This window comes from Rhinolophus hipposideros (assembly GCF_964194185.1).
Source record: "Rhinolophus hipposideros genome assembly, chromosome: 2".
Lineage (NCBI taxonomy): Eukaryota > Metazoa > Chordata > Mammalia > Chiroptera > Rhinolophidae > Rhinolophus > Rhinolophus hipposideros.
Window position 1 is genome coordinate 10,302,653 of NC_138048.1, and position 13,871 is coordinate 10,316,523.

Sequence of the window (13,871 nt, forward strand, 5' to 3'; positions counted from 1 at the left end):
TATGTAGAATCTGGGATTGCCCCCTTCAGTCTTTTTAAAGCCCTTGCCCCCAACCCATGGCATATGAACTGACCTAAAACTCTGGTCCCAAGACTGCCCCTGGTGCATCAATGGATTGGGGCAGAATATGGGGTCTTAGTCCGCACAGGCCTGCTGTAGCAAAAGGAAAGAACAAATACCATGCAGGGACCATAGGGAGGAGAGTTTTCCAGTCATGTGGGGGAGGGGGGGGAGAGGTATTGCAGAAATCATTCACCTATAATGGAAATCCACTGTGTAAGTGCAAAAATCTGAATCCATTTTCTTACTTTGTTGATTATTTTGAAAAATAATACCAATGATTTCACAAGAAAAGCTAATATGTATTCCAAAATTGGAAATTAGTATGTACATTTTTTTTAAAGATTTTATTGGGGAGGGGGAACTGGACTTTACTGGGGAACAGTGTACTTTCAGGACTTTTTTTCCACGTCAACTTGTTGTCCCTTCAATCTTAGTTGTGGAGGGTGCAGCTCAGCTCCAGGTCCAGTTGCCGTTGCTAGTTGCAGGGGGCGCAGCCCACCATCCTTTGCGGGACTCGAGGAGTTGAACTGTTAAGGTCTAGAATCGACCACCCCTCAATTGGACAGAAGACACACGCGATAATGCAAGTCACACAGCGAGGTTTATTTCCAGCTAGCTGGGGTCCGAGTATCTGCCCGACGCAGCGGGTTTCAACAAGGACCCCGAGCACTCAAAGCCAAGGGTTTATATAACATTTTTAAAGCATCCAGTAATTTTCCATAGCTTCAAAGAGTATACATATCATGGGCTTGTACCACATTCTGGGGATTTGAGAAGATAAGCCAGCTTGTACCTCACCCAGTCGGCAGTTAACAAGATAAGCTCTTTTCAAACAGGACATCTGGTCCACACCCTGTTAAGGTCATCCAGAAAATGGCTTCCTTTCTTATGCTAACCTACTCTTACAGAACCGGCAACCTTGTGGTTGAGAGCCCACTGGTCCATGTGGGAATCCAACCGGCAGCCTTCGGAGTTAGGAGCATGGAGCTCCAATCGCCTAAGTCACTGGCCTAGCCCAGTATGTAAAATTTTAATGTTATTAACATTTGCTATAGTTTCCCAGAAAGCTACAACTCATCTTTATAATCATTTACTCAATTTAGTCTCAGTCAGATTTGAAAACCTTGGGCTTGCAAGCATTTTGACTAGCTTGCAAAATTATCCCCAACCCTTTTTTTTCTTGCTGTTTTCCTATGATGATTCATAAACAGACATCCGGAAGCAGAATTTTAGAGCCTTCATTTTTTTTTTTAACAAAATCTCGTTAGTGTTTAATTAACCTTACCCTTGGAAAGCTCTTCTTTAGGATTAAGTTAAATCCTTTATGCTTTAATTATCATTCATTTTCTTTAGTTCCACTTTCTGTGGAGATGGAAATTTCCTGATTATATTCCTTCCTAAAAGAATTCTACCAATCCACTGGAAACTAGAAGATGGCTGATATATTCTCCTTTTGTTCTTTGGTGGTGTGGAGTGGAGGAGAAAGAGAGTGTCAGACCCAGGGTCAAATCCCAGGGCCTCCCAATGACTGTGTAACCTTGGAAAAGTTAGTTAGTCTCTCCGAGCTTCACTTTCCATATCTCCTTTGACTTACCTCATAGAATCATAATGAACATGACTTACCATGTTTCCCCAAAAATAAGACCTAGTCAGACGATCAGCTCTAATGCATCTTTTAGAGCAAAAATTAATGTAAGATCTGGTCTTATTTTACTATAATATAAGACTGGGTATAATATAATATAATATAATATAATATAATATTATAATATAATTAATACTGAGTATGATATGATATAATATAATGTAATATAATACCGAGTCTTATATTAATTTTTGCTCCGAAAGATGCATTAGAGCTGATTGTCCTGCTAGGTTTTACTTTTTGGGAAAACATGGTATGTGAAAATTCCTAACCTATAGCCAATGTTTTCTTACCTCTTAGATGTGAAAAATTCTCCTTTAAGGCATGGTCAGTTAGCTCAGTTGGTTAGAGCATAGTGCTAATAACACCAAGGTTGTGAGTTCGATCCCCATATGGGCCACTGTCAACTGCATCCTCCTTAAAAAACAAAACAAAATGATTTTCCCCTGCCATTATGTATGTTAGGAGTAGCAGCCTGAGTCAGGGATAGAGCTGGAAGTTAGAAGTATTAAAGTGAGAAGAGTGGGGTACTTGTCCTGACTCAGTCCCCCAGTCACTGGTCATGTGGCCTTTGATTGGTCACTTGGTTACTGTATGAGTCTTAGTCCTCATCTAAGAGGCCCAAAGACCAGTGTGGTATAATGGAAAATATGTATTTGGTCTTTGTCCCCAGTTCCTGGCATAGAACTAAAACCCTTGGAGTTTCCTGAGTGACAAGGGTGACAGGACTCTCTTTTGTTCTAAGAAGGCTTGGCTGGGCCCCTCGATGGCTTCAGAATGAGGACTGGCCACAAGAAAGACTAAGTCTTGATGACAGGCCTGAAACTTTCAGCCCCAGCCCCCACTTTGGGGAAGGCAGAGAGGCTAGAGATTGAGTTAATCACCAATGGCCAATGGTTTAATCAATCATTTCTAGTAGTGAAACCTACATAAAAACCCTAAACAATGGAAATGGGGGCACTTTCAAGTTAGTGAACACATCCACGTGCCAGGAGGATGGCACATCCCAGCTCCACTGGGGGCGGAGACTCTTATTCTCGGGACCCTTCTGGACCTCACCTTCTTCATCAGGCTGTTTACTTGTAGTCTTTATCATAAAACATTATGCAGAAATAAAGCGGAGTCCTGTGAGCCATTCTAACAAATTATTAACTTGAGAAGGGGATTGTGGGAACCTCTACTTTAGATAGCTGGTTGGTCAGACGGATAAATGACATTTCATTTGGTGTCAGAAAGAACCTGAGAACCAGCATTTAAAGCACATGGCCTAGAGTCAGATTGTTTGGGTGGGAATCTTTGCTTCTCTACTGTATTAGTTATCTATTGCTGCGTAACAAATTACCATAGATAGCAGCTTAAAACAACACCTATTATGTCAAAGTTTCCTTGGGTCAGGAGTCCAGGCATGGTTTAGCTGGGTCCTCTGCTCAGGGTCTCAAAGCTGCCATCAAGGTGTAGGCCAGGCCTTGAGTTCTTATTCAGACTAGGGTCCTCTTCTAAGCTCACTTAGTGCTTGGCAGAATTTATTTTCTTGTGACTACAGACCTTGTTTCTTTAAGACCAGCAGAAAAAGTGGAGTCTCTGCTTCTTTAATTCTCTAATCTTGGGGGAAGCCTAAGATCTCTTATAAAGAACTCATGTGGGCCGGCCTGGTGGCTCAGGTGGTTGGAGCTCCATGCTCCTAACTCCGAAGGCTGCTGGTTCGATTCCCACATGGGCCAGTGGGCTCTCAACCACAAGGTTGCCTGTTTAACTCCTCGAGTCCCAGGAGGGATGGGGGCCTCTGCCCCCTGCAACTAAGATTGAACACGGCACCTTGAGCTGAGCTCCTGGATGGCTCAGTTGGTTGGAGCGCGTCCTCTCAACCACAAGGTTGCCGGTTCAGCTCCCACAAGGGATGGTGGGCTGTGCCCTGCAACTAGCAATGGCAACTGGACCTGGAGCTGAGCTGCGCCCTCCACAATTAAGACTGAAAGGACAACAACTTGACTTGGAAAAAAATCCTGGAAGTACACTGTTCCCCAATAAAGTTCCCCTTCCCCAATAAAATCTTAAAAAAACACACAAAAACACATGTGATTAGTTCAGGCCCATCCAGGATAATCTAATCTTCCTTTTAATAAGCTGAGAGTCAAACTGATTAGGGATCTTAATCACATCTGCAAAATCCCTTTACTTTTGCCATTTAAGGTAACATGATGAGAGTGATATCCTATAACCTTTACCATATTCTATTGGCTTATACACGTGGTCTTTTTCTTTTTTGTGTGAGTTTTGGCAGATTGTGTCTCTCAAGTACCGTATTTTGCCATGCATAATGCATACTTTTTTGCCCAAATTTGTGAAGGAAAAATTAGATGCGCATTATACATGGGTAGTATTAATTCTATATCTATATAAATGTTTTCAGTTCTTTTATTTATTCTTGTGAGTTAAAAGTGTAACTCTAGAAATCAATAATGATATCCGTATGCAAAATAATACCCTGGAATAAGTTAATCAGTTTTGTTGAACTTACGACAATCTTACAACCGAAGAGTTCTTGGCCTTCTATGATGCGTAAATATCGTAAATTTGTTACTGGTACATAAAATTTCTTGTACCTTGTATCTGTTCTTGTGTTTTGTAATTATTTGTCACATAAAATTTCTTGTACCATAATATGTTAAAAAATAGATGCTAAAACTCCTTTATAATACAAAAAACAAGTACTTAAATGCAAACAAATAAAACTTTAAATTAAAAAAATAAAATGAAAGATTATTTTCCCTGAGAGTTTGGGCCAAAAACGTGGGTGCTCATTACACATGGCAAAATACTGAATTCCTCAATTTCATTTAGGTTACCAATTTTGTGAGCGTAGAGTTGTTCACAGTGTACCTTTTTTATCCTTTTAATGTCCATGGGATCTGTAGTGATGTCCCCTCTTTTTTTTATATTAGTCATTTGTACCCTCTCTCTTTTTTTGTCTTAGCTAGCCTGGCTAGAGGCTTATTGATTTAATGATCTTTTAGAAAAAACAGTTTTTGGTTTTGTTGATTTTCTCTGTTGATTTCCTGTTTTTAATTTCATCTCTAATTTTTATTATTTTCTTTATCTTATTTTGGATTTAATTCGCTCTTCTGTTTTCTAGTTTCCTGAGAAAACTAGCTTTTTGATTTTAGATCTTTCCTCTTTACTAATGTATGCATTCAGTGCTATAAATTTCCCTGTGAACACTCCTTTTGCTGCATTCCACAAGTTTTGATAAATTGTGTTCCATTTTCATTTAGTTCAAAATATTTTAAAATTTATCTTGAGATTTCTACTTTGACCTGTGTGTTATTTAGAACTATGTTGTTTTAATCTCCCCATATTTGAGGGTTTTTCCAGTTATCTTTCTGTTATTGATTTGTGGTTTAATTCCATTGTAGTCTAAGAGCAGGCATTATGTGATTTCTATTCTTTTAAATTTGTTAAGTTTTGTAACAACTCTAAGAGGTCAACAGGTCAACTGGGCAGGTATGTTTAGGGGCCAGAACATGGGCCACAACCTAACATTTTACAGTATTTTAGGTGTGTTTTATGCCCCAGATCGTCGTCTACCTTGGTGAGTGTTCCATGCGAGCTTGAGAAGGATGTTGGATAAAGCAGTCTATAGATGTCCACTATATTCAGTTGGTTGATGGTATTGTTGACTATGTCTGCCTGTTTTCTGCCTGTTGGACATGCCTGTTTCTGAGAGAGGTGTATTGAAGTATTCAACTATGATAGTGGATTCATCTATTTTTCCTTGCAGTTCTATCAGTTTTTGTCTCCCAAAGTTTGATGCTCTGTTGTCAGGCACATACCCATTTAGAATGATGTCTTCTTGGAGAATTGACCCCTTTATCATTATGTAATTTCCTCCTTTATATGATATTCTGTTGCTAAGAAGCAAGTCACAGGTCCCACCAACATGCAAGGGGCAGGTATTACACAGAAGCATGACTTGTCGGGAGGATCACCCGAGGGTGTGTCCACCACATCTGTGTACTGGCAGCGTTTTTGAGCCAATCATTTCACCTCTCTGTGCCTCAGTTTCTACTTGTGTAAAATGGGGATAATAATTTTAACCGTCTTATTGGGTCACGATGAAGAATCGTTCATTAATACCTAAAAAGCATTTAGGCCAGAGTGGCACATAGCAGGTGTTTATGACTTTTAGCTGTTTCTCCTCAAAATAAGCACAACTCCTGCCTGGTTGCCCTCTTAGAGTTGTTACAAAACTTAGGGGGATGAGAGGTCTCTGTTAAAAGTGCCACACAAATGGGGTGGATTATTGTTTTAGAGCTTGTCTTCCTCATTCTTTTAACAAATGTCTCTTTTTGACTACTTTCCTATGATTGTGCAATGACATGTAATGGTCTGTTTGCATTTGTGGATGAAAGGAAGGGAAGGCTCTGCATCAGTGCATTGTGTTGATGCTTCACCTCTGCCTGCTTTGTGTTTTCTGCCTTATTTTAGGGGCTGCTGAGACAACAGGAAGTTCATAGGGAGTAAGGAGACATGGGTTCACTGAATATACTGCGTGATCTTACAAAAGTCATTTACCCTCTTTGAGCCTCCGAAGTTTAAAGAAAAGGGTGGTAATGGTGGTGGACAACAGTAGATAATCTTCAGATAACCCTTCAGTGCTTACTTTCTTTACTTTTGGCCTAATTTGTCAATTGTACCTGATTCCACATGGAATCTCTGACTCAGGCCCATGAAGCTTCTGCTATTTAAAGGCTGTTTGTGCTTTGGTGTCATGCTCTGTGCTCTTTCCCTGGACTTCAGATCACCCAATTTTCGATGGAACCAAGAAAGCCCTTCAGAGACTGCAGAATTCATTCTCAGGAACCTAACTGTAGGAACCAGAAGCAAAGTAATGCTAACAAAGTCAAAAGGCAGGCAGAATTAACAGATGCTCCCAGTAATGAACTAGGTGCAGAAAGGTTTTTCATAATGACTGCCTCCGTAAAGTATAAATAGGAATGCTTCCCTTCCCTCCCGGTTCCCCTCACACCATCTGTTATTTGTGTCACACAGTCAGTAATTGCTGTATGTGACCTTTGTTGGTGGTGACAGGGATAACACTGTACATTGCCACTTCCTTGCTTTCTTCCATCTCCTGGCAGCTGTGGCTACAAGGTTTGTGTCTACCCTAAGATGGTAGATCAGGATTTCCCTGGCTCTTGTAACTAAATATAAACAAATCACTCACCGTTCCTATTGGGAAATAAGTTATAAATAACAAGTTGGAGCAATTTTTCATCAGAGAGGCTGTGGTTACTAGGAAACTGGGCACCACAGTCAGGCTGTCTGTTGTTATTATGTATCCATATGGCGCTGAGTATAAGCTCTGGTTTTCTGTCTTTGGCCTTTCAAATTGTTGAGTATACTGTTCTTGCATACTAAAGTATTCCACTCTTTTGTGCATTTTAAGGGATGCAGACTTGGGTTCCAATCTGACCTCTGTCATCAACTTGCTGTGTGAGTTTGGGTGAATTAATTCACCTCTCTGGCCCTCAGTTTAATTCTCGGTAAAAGAGATGTGAAGGTTGGGCTAGATCAGGGATTGGTAAATTATCGCCCAAAGGCAACCAATCCGGTCTGCCATCTGTGTATGTATGACCAGCAAGCTAAGAATGGTTTTTACATTTTTAAATGGTTGGAAATAAATTAAAATAATAATATTTCATAACACAAAATATATACTATTTCATAGTATAATATAACTGTATGCATATAAGATATAATATGTAATAATATATTATAGTATTTCACAGAAGTTATATGAAATTCAAGTTTGTATCCATAAATAAAATTGCATTGGAACACAACCACACTTACTTGTTTACATGCTGTCTATGATTGCTTTTCTAACTCAACGGCAGAGTTGAATAGTTGTGACAGAGACTGTATGGCTTGCTAAGTCTAAAACAATTACTATCTGGCCTTTCTCAGAAAATGTTTGTTGCCTCCTGACCTAGGTGGTCCCTTAGGTCCCCGAAACACCATTTTACAAATTGACTAATTCTCAGAAACGCTCTTTTTTAAGTTTATTTTTATTTTTTTATTGGGGACTATGGGGGAACAGTGTGTTTCTCCAGGGCCCACCAGCTCCAAGTCATTGTTCTGCAATCTAGTTGTGGAAGGAGCAGCTCAGCTCCAAGTCCAGTTGTCGTTTTCAAGGAGCACAGCCCACCATCCTATGCAGGAATTGAATCCGCAACCTTGTTGTCGGGAGCTCGTGCTCTAACCAGCTGAGCCACCTGGCTGCCCTTCAGAATTGCTCTTTTGCAACCTGGAAAAGAAATTCTAGGCTTTAGGCGAACCAGGCCTGGACTACTCCTAGTGGAAATGTGGTACTTCCAATGAGCTCTGGCTGATAGGTGGCCTAAAAAGTACTAGAAATGTCTTGGCCCAAGATGGGATTGGGTGCTAGATGCTCGCCCTGCCCAGGCCTGGGGACCAGGGTAATGAGCCACAGGCTTGCCTGGAGAACCAGACTCTGCAGTGGTTCTAGGCTGAAGCCCCTGCAGGTCTAGTGGAGAAATGAGGTATTAGGATGTCCCTGCTGTGACCCAGAGACTCCAAGCTAACAGTGACTTAAACAAGCGAGAGCTCCTTGGTCTTTCTCATAAAAGTCCCCATAACCTATGTATTAAAAGAGACATATCAACTGATTTCAATGTATGGAATTTATTTGGATCCTGCAAAAAAAATTTATGAGCTAATTAGGGAAATTTCAGCACTGTATATTTGATAACAATAATAAAGAATTATTGGTTTTTTTTTTTTAGTTGTGATATTGTGATCATGTTTTTGAAAAGAATGCTTATCCTGGGATGTATGCAAAATATTTACTGATGAAATGATGTGATGTCTGGGGTGTGCCTCGAAATAATCCTTTGGGAGGATTAGATGTGGAGGAGGTCATATAAGTAAAATTATGCAGGAATTTGTAGTTGAAGATGTGCAATAGGTACGTAGGGATTCATTATATTATTTTTTCATCATGTATATATTTGAAATTATCCGTAATAAAAAGTTTAAAATATTTAATGTTCACAAGTAGTAATTAAAATTTTTCATTTTAAAGAAATTTGGTCTATGAAAAATTTCACACAAAAGCCAAAAGTCTATAATTACAGTCACTGTAGCTGGGTTTATAATAGAAATATCTGGAAAGAAAGTTTCCCTATGAGTAAAGAAAAAAATCCCTGAAGAGGAATAATTATGTTGAAAGTTCCAAGCATTTAAATTTTTAAGCTGATGGAATATACTTTATTAATAATTTTACTATTAATATATAATCATTTAAACTGTTAAAGTAGATAAAGAAGACATAGAAATTACCACTGATTCTCTAGCCAAATACACCACATTTTCTTTTGTATTTTTAGCCTACACATCAATCACAGAAACATTTAGCCTTTACTAGTGCCTACTATGATACCGTGCGTGATGCATGGCATTTTATTATTTCTTCAATATAACCATTATAAAATTACTTCTTGGACTTGACAGTAAGTCTGGGTTGGCAGTGATTGATTGGTAGCTTCTCAGTTATCAGGAAGCCAGGTTTCTTCCATTGGTGGCTCTGCCATCCTCATACTTGGCTGGCACCTCATGGTCCAATATGGCTGTTTCACCTCCTGCCATTAACTCTGCATTCCAGAGTGTGGGAAGGAGGAAAGAGTAAAGGACATGCCATTTAAGAGTGTGACATGGATTTTGCACATCTCACTTCTGCCCACATCCCATAGGCCAGAATCTTGTGGCCACTAGTGGGAAGGGAGGTTGGAAATGTAGCCCTTAGCTGGGCAGCCATTCATTCTACTAAGAATGTTTTTACTACATTGTAAGGGGAGAATAGCTATTGGGGGACAATGAATAGCCTGTCTGGGGTGCCTTATGGATACCTTTATGTGCAGATTCCAGGACTCTCCCTCTTGATCTGAGTCTATTTCTTGCTTCTCTCTCTCCTCCATCTGTGTTCTGGTCCCTCCTCCCCTCTTCCCTGCCTTATTATACACAGCTTAGTTGGGGAGCACAAGTGGCCACATTTCTTCAGTTCTGCTCCAGACACCCACTAACCTATTATTCATGAATTCCTACCCATATGGTTACTCATCTCACCCACACCCACACCCACATCACATACTTGGTTTTGTAGCTCAGAGGACAGCGGTTTAAGTCCTGCTTCCTGTACTTGGCCTATCTGTGACTGGGTAAGTTAACTAAGCTTTGTAAGCCTTTTGTGAAAAGGGTATCATTGCATCACAGGAAAGAGTCCCTGCTTAGCTTACAGTATGTGATAACTTAGGATGCGAAGAGTTGTGGGCTTTATAAAGGATAAGGCCACTTCTTGGAAGTCATGTGTGGAGGGAGCCCTGGTGTACTGCACTTCCCTGAATCTGACCACACTGCCCTTCTCGTAGAGGGCTCCTGTGTCAGTGCCTGAGCCCCTCCCTCCTAGTCACAGCTGATTGATTCAGGCATAGAATCTTGTCTCAAAAAGGCTTGATTGTTTATTTTGGGAATATGCATTTGGACTCAAGGGTCATGTGATGATGATAGAATCCTATTAGTGGTTGAGGTCTGTGGGACCTGTGCATGCTGCTGGAGTCTTTCCTGAATGCTGGAGGTCAAACAGCCCTTGTATTCTGTGAGAAACCTTTGTCCTTCAATAAATTCCATTTCGGTCCAATTTGTTAGTTTCTCTTCCCTACAAGAACCTCAACTAAGCAATTCTATTATTGGCAAATTTGGCAAAGTTTAACTTTTGGCGCCCTTGTCTTATAAGTGTGTGCCCTTTCATCCTCTCGAAGTGAAAGGTAAATTGTGGTTTCTTACTGTTTCCATGTTCTTTTCCGATCAAAATTAGCCATTAGAAAAGGCTCCAACAGCAATCACTGACACTGTAAAACATGGGAATTTATAGATATATACCTCTCCAGGATGATCATGTAAGCCTTTATTCTTAATTATATAATAAAACATACTTTTCCCAATAAAAGAATTTTGTGTATCAGAAAAGAAATGAAGAAGTGATGGAAGAGGTTTCGACCCTCTCCACCTCTGCTTGACACCGTACCTAGTTTGCTTGTGTGCATGTCCACATGTGTGCATTTCCAGATTTGCACACATCCACACCACATTCTGCAATCACAGGTGAGCTTAACTATTTGAGATTTGGAGATAGGAGACCAGATATTTAGCTGGTTATTTCTCCTTGTCCCTTGAGACACCTCTCAAGTGTTTAGACCTCTTGCTGTGGGTCCCACCTCTGAGGCTCTAGTCCTACATTCTGTCTCCTCACTCCTCACTCACTTCAGAGCATTTGGGTGGCTTGTCTGTGGTGTAAGAGGTAAAATTCTCGCCAGACACTTGTTAACAAATGTCAAGAGAGATTTTATTCAAGCTATTGCGGTAGGGGAGAGAGACTTCAGTAGAGAACTGAACTCAACTCCGAAGACAGCTCTTGTTTACTTCTTATGTTTGATCAATCACTGAATCCTGACTATTCTGCCTCATAAACATTTTTGTATCCCTCCACTGCCTGAGTCACACCCTTATTATCTCCTGGGTGAGATTCTGCAAAATGCATGTCCTTGATGGTGACCCAGTCTCTGTTCTTATCCCCCCTCTATAAGCCCCAGCATAGTGTTCTTCTGTTGTGTAAATCTAACTACACCATTTCCTCTCAATGTTCTGCTGGAGAAACTTCCAGCACACAGGCTTCCTCGCCCGGATCGGCGTGCTTCCTCCATGCAGCCTCCACAGTCAGCCTCCCCAGAACACTGAACACCTCTCGGGGCCAGGGCCGGTGCCGACCTGCTGAGTAAATCGAAATCAGCCTTGCATATGTCTTCCTCTGGCCCTGTCAGCTTGCTAAGCCAACCCTGTCCTCCTTACCTTTCACGGGTGCCAGGATGATACCTCAGCTGGAGGCAGTGATTAATTCCACTTGGACTCTGGAGTATTTGCAACTCACAAGGTGCTGAAGATAGAGCTTTGAACTTTCTGAGCAGGGAGCAGATTTGGAAAGCCCCCAAGGTGCCCTTCACAGAAACTTTCAATTTCTAAAGTGAGCCATTTAAAAAGTATGATGTAAACCTTTCACTGCTTAAAGAAAATGGGAAGTAGTACTAACATAAGAGAAGATGAAAACAAAGGGAAGAAGAAACCTCTAAGATTAGATGACTAAGGAATATCAGGGGCTTAAAATAATGATTATCCACCTTCTTGTCTCCTTGGTCTGTGTGGCCGGTCCTGCATAGAACAGACTCCCAGATGTGCATGGGGTGGGGCCACCAGGTTCTGGAGGCCCAGGTCGCCTCTGCTCGCCCCTGCATGGCCGAAGTCGGGGCTCCCAATGACACACCACCCCAGCTAGTGGTACTGTGCTCTCATGGCAGCACTGGATTCCTTGCAATCCTACATAGGCTGTTTCAGCCATCAGGAATTGTAAAGATCTTTCGGGTGCTTCATCTTTCATATAGTGGATAATCCAGCTGTGAATTAGATCTTGAATCCACAGAAGATGGGCTGGAGACCCTTCTAGATGCATTGACAAGACATTTACAAGAGCTGATAAGCATGAGGCTTCTCCTTTTGGGTTGGAGAAGGACATTTTGAAGCTGGGTACTTGGAGAGGAGAGGAGGGATTTGTGACAGAAGACAGGGCAAGCATGTGGCATTTGTGTCATGCTCAGTCTGTGGATCTGCTTTTGAGCCTTCTTTCCCTCCCCCTTCCTTCCTTCTTTCCTTCCTTCCTTCCTTCCTTCCTTCCTTCCTTCCTTCCTTCCTTCCTTCCTTCCTCCCTCCCTTCCTTTCTTTCTTATTTAAACCTGGTCACTTCATTGCTTTTGAGCATTCTTGTGAGATGTATTTGACATCCCAGACACAAACAAGGCTAGTGGAGAACACAGTTGAGAGAGTGTGCAGCAGAATTTGAGAGGAGCTTTTCTCCATCCCCGCCCCACCTTTGTCATAGAGCTTGTTGCCTTCTGGGACCTTAGGGTGGGAGAACGTCCCTCAGGGAACAATACCTTTGCCTTGGGAAAGCAGTGCCCCTCGTAGAGGCCTCAGACCCAGGGGTAAGCTGTGAGCTGCCTTGGTGTGGACAGACTTGTTCCTGAGGAAACAGGAAGACTTTGAAACTCCCAGAATGAAATGGGAGGGATTAGGGAAGAGGGCAGGGGTGGGGAGGCAATGCCTTGGTTCTCAATTTGGCACGGAGCTGTGTATTAACAGCCATCAAAAACTGGAAATTAGATCAAATATGATTGCAATTTATGTTCATCTACTGAGCAATTCTGAGGATATTGAGATTAGTTTCAGGCAAGCAAGCAAAGGTCAGGAAAAGTTAGGTGATGCCCTACCATCACAGAATGGATGAGAGGAAGAGTTGGAGCTTGAACCCAGTCTCTTTCCCACTTCCACAAGCTGGTTCAACTTGAATTCACTTACTGGGAAGATGATCTGTGTTTTAGTGGCAGCATAGTTTCTATGATTTTAAGAAACCGATTTAAGTTCTAAGAGCAGGGGGCCACGCCCTGTACTTCTCTTTCCTGTAGGGTGCCTGGTGGAAGCTTAATCAATATCTTATAAGTGATTTGATTCACTCCTCAGAACCAGCATTAGCGTCTTCTCTGGAGTGTTGTAGGCAGCTATTGGCTAAGGATTGAGAAGATGTGTCAGCACAACAGAATTTTTGTCTCAAAATAGTCACCCCCTTCAAAGGAAGGAGTGAAAGCCCCATTACGTTTATGGTTAGATGAAAACTGCGGAGAAGGGTACATGCGAGATGGTAGGCAGGGGACTGAGTTTAGGGACTTTGGCAAAGATTAGAAGCAGTCAGTTCTCTGCGACAGAAAGAAGGATTGAAAATTGGTCATATCATTCAACAAACATTTATCGAGTGCTTAGCACGTCAGGCATTGTTCTAGGACCTGGGGATTCAGCAGGGAACAAAACAGAATGGATTTAAAGTGAAAGCGTTTTGAGGATCAGGTTATATTTTGTTTACATCTCTTCTTATGCCCTTTTGTCCAAGGATGATGGAAAGACTTAGATGTGAAAAATTTACATCCCATCTTGTTCTAAAAACCTAAAGCAACTAGCATATAATTCATGAGAAGATTATAAAATA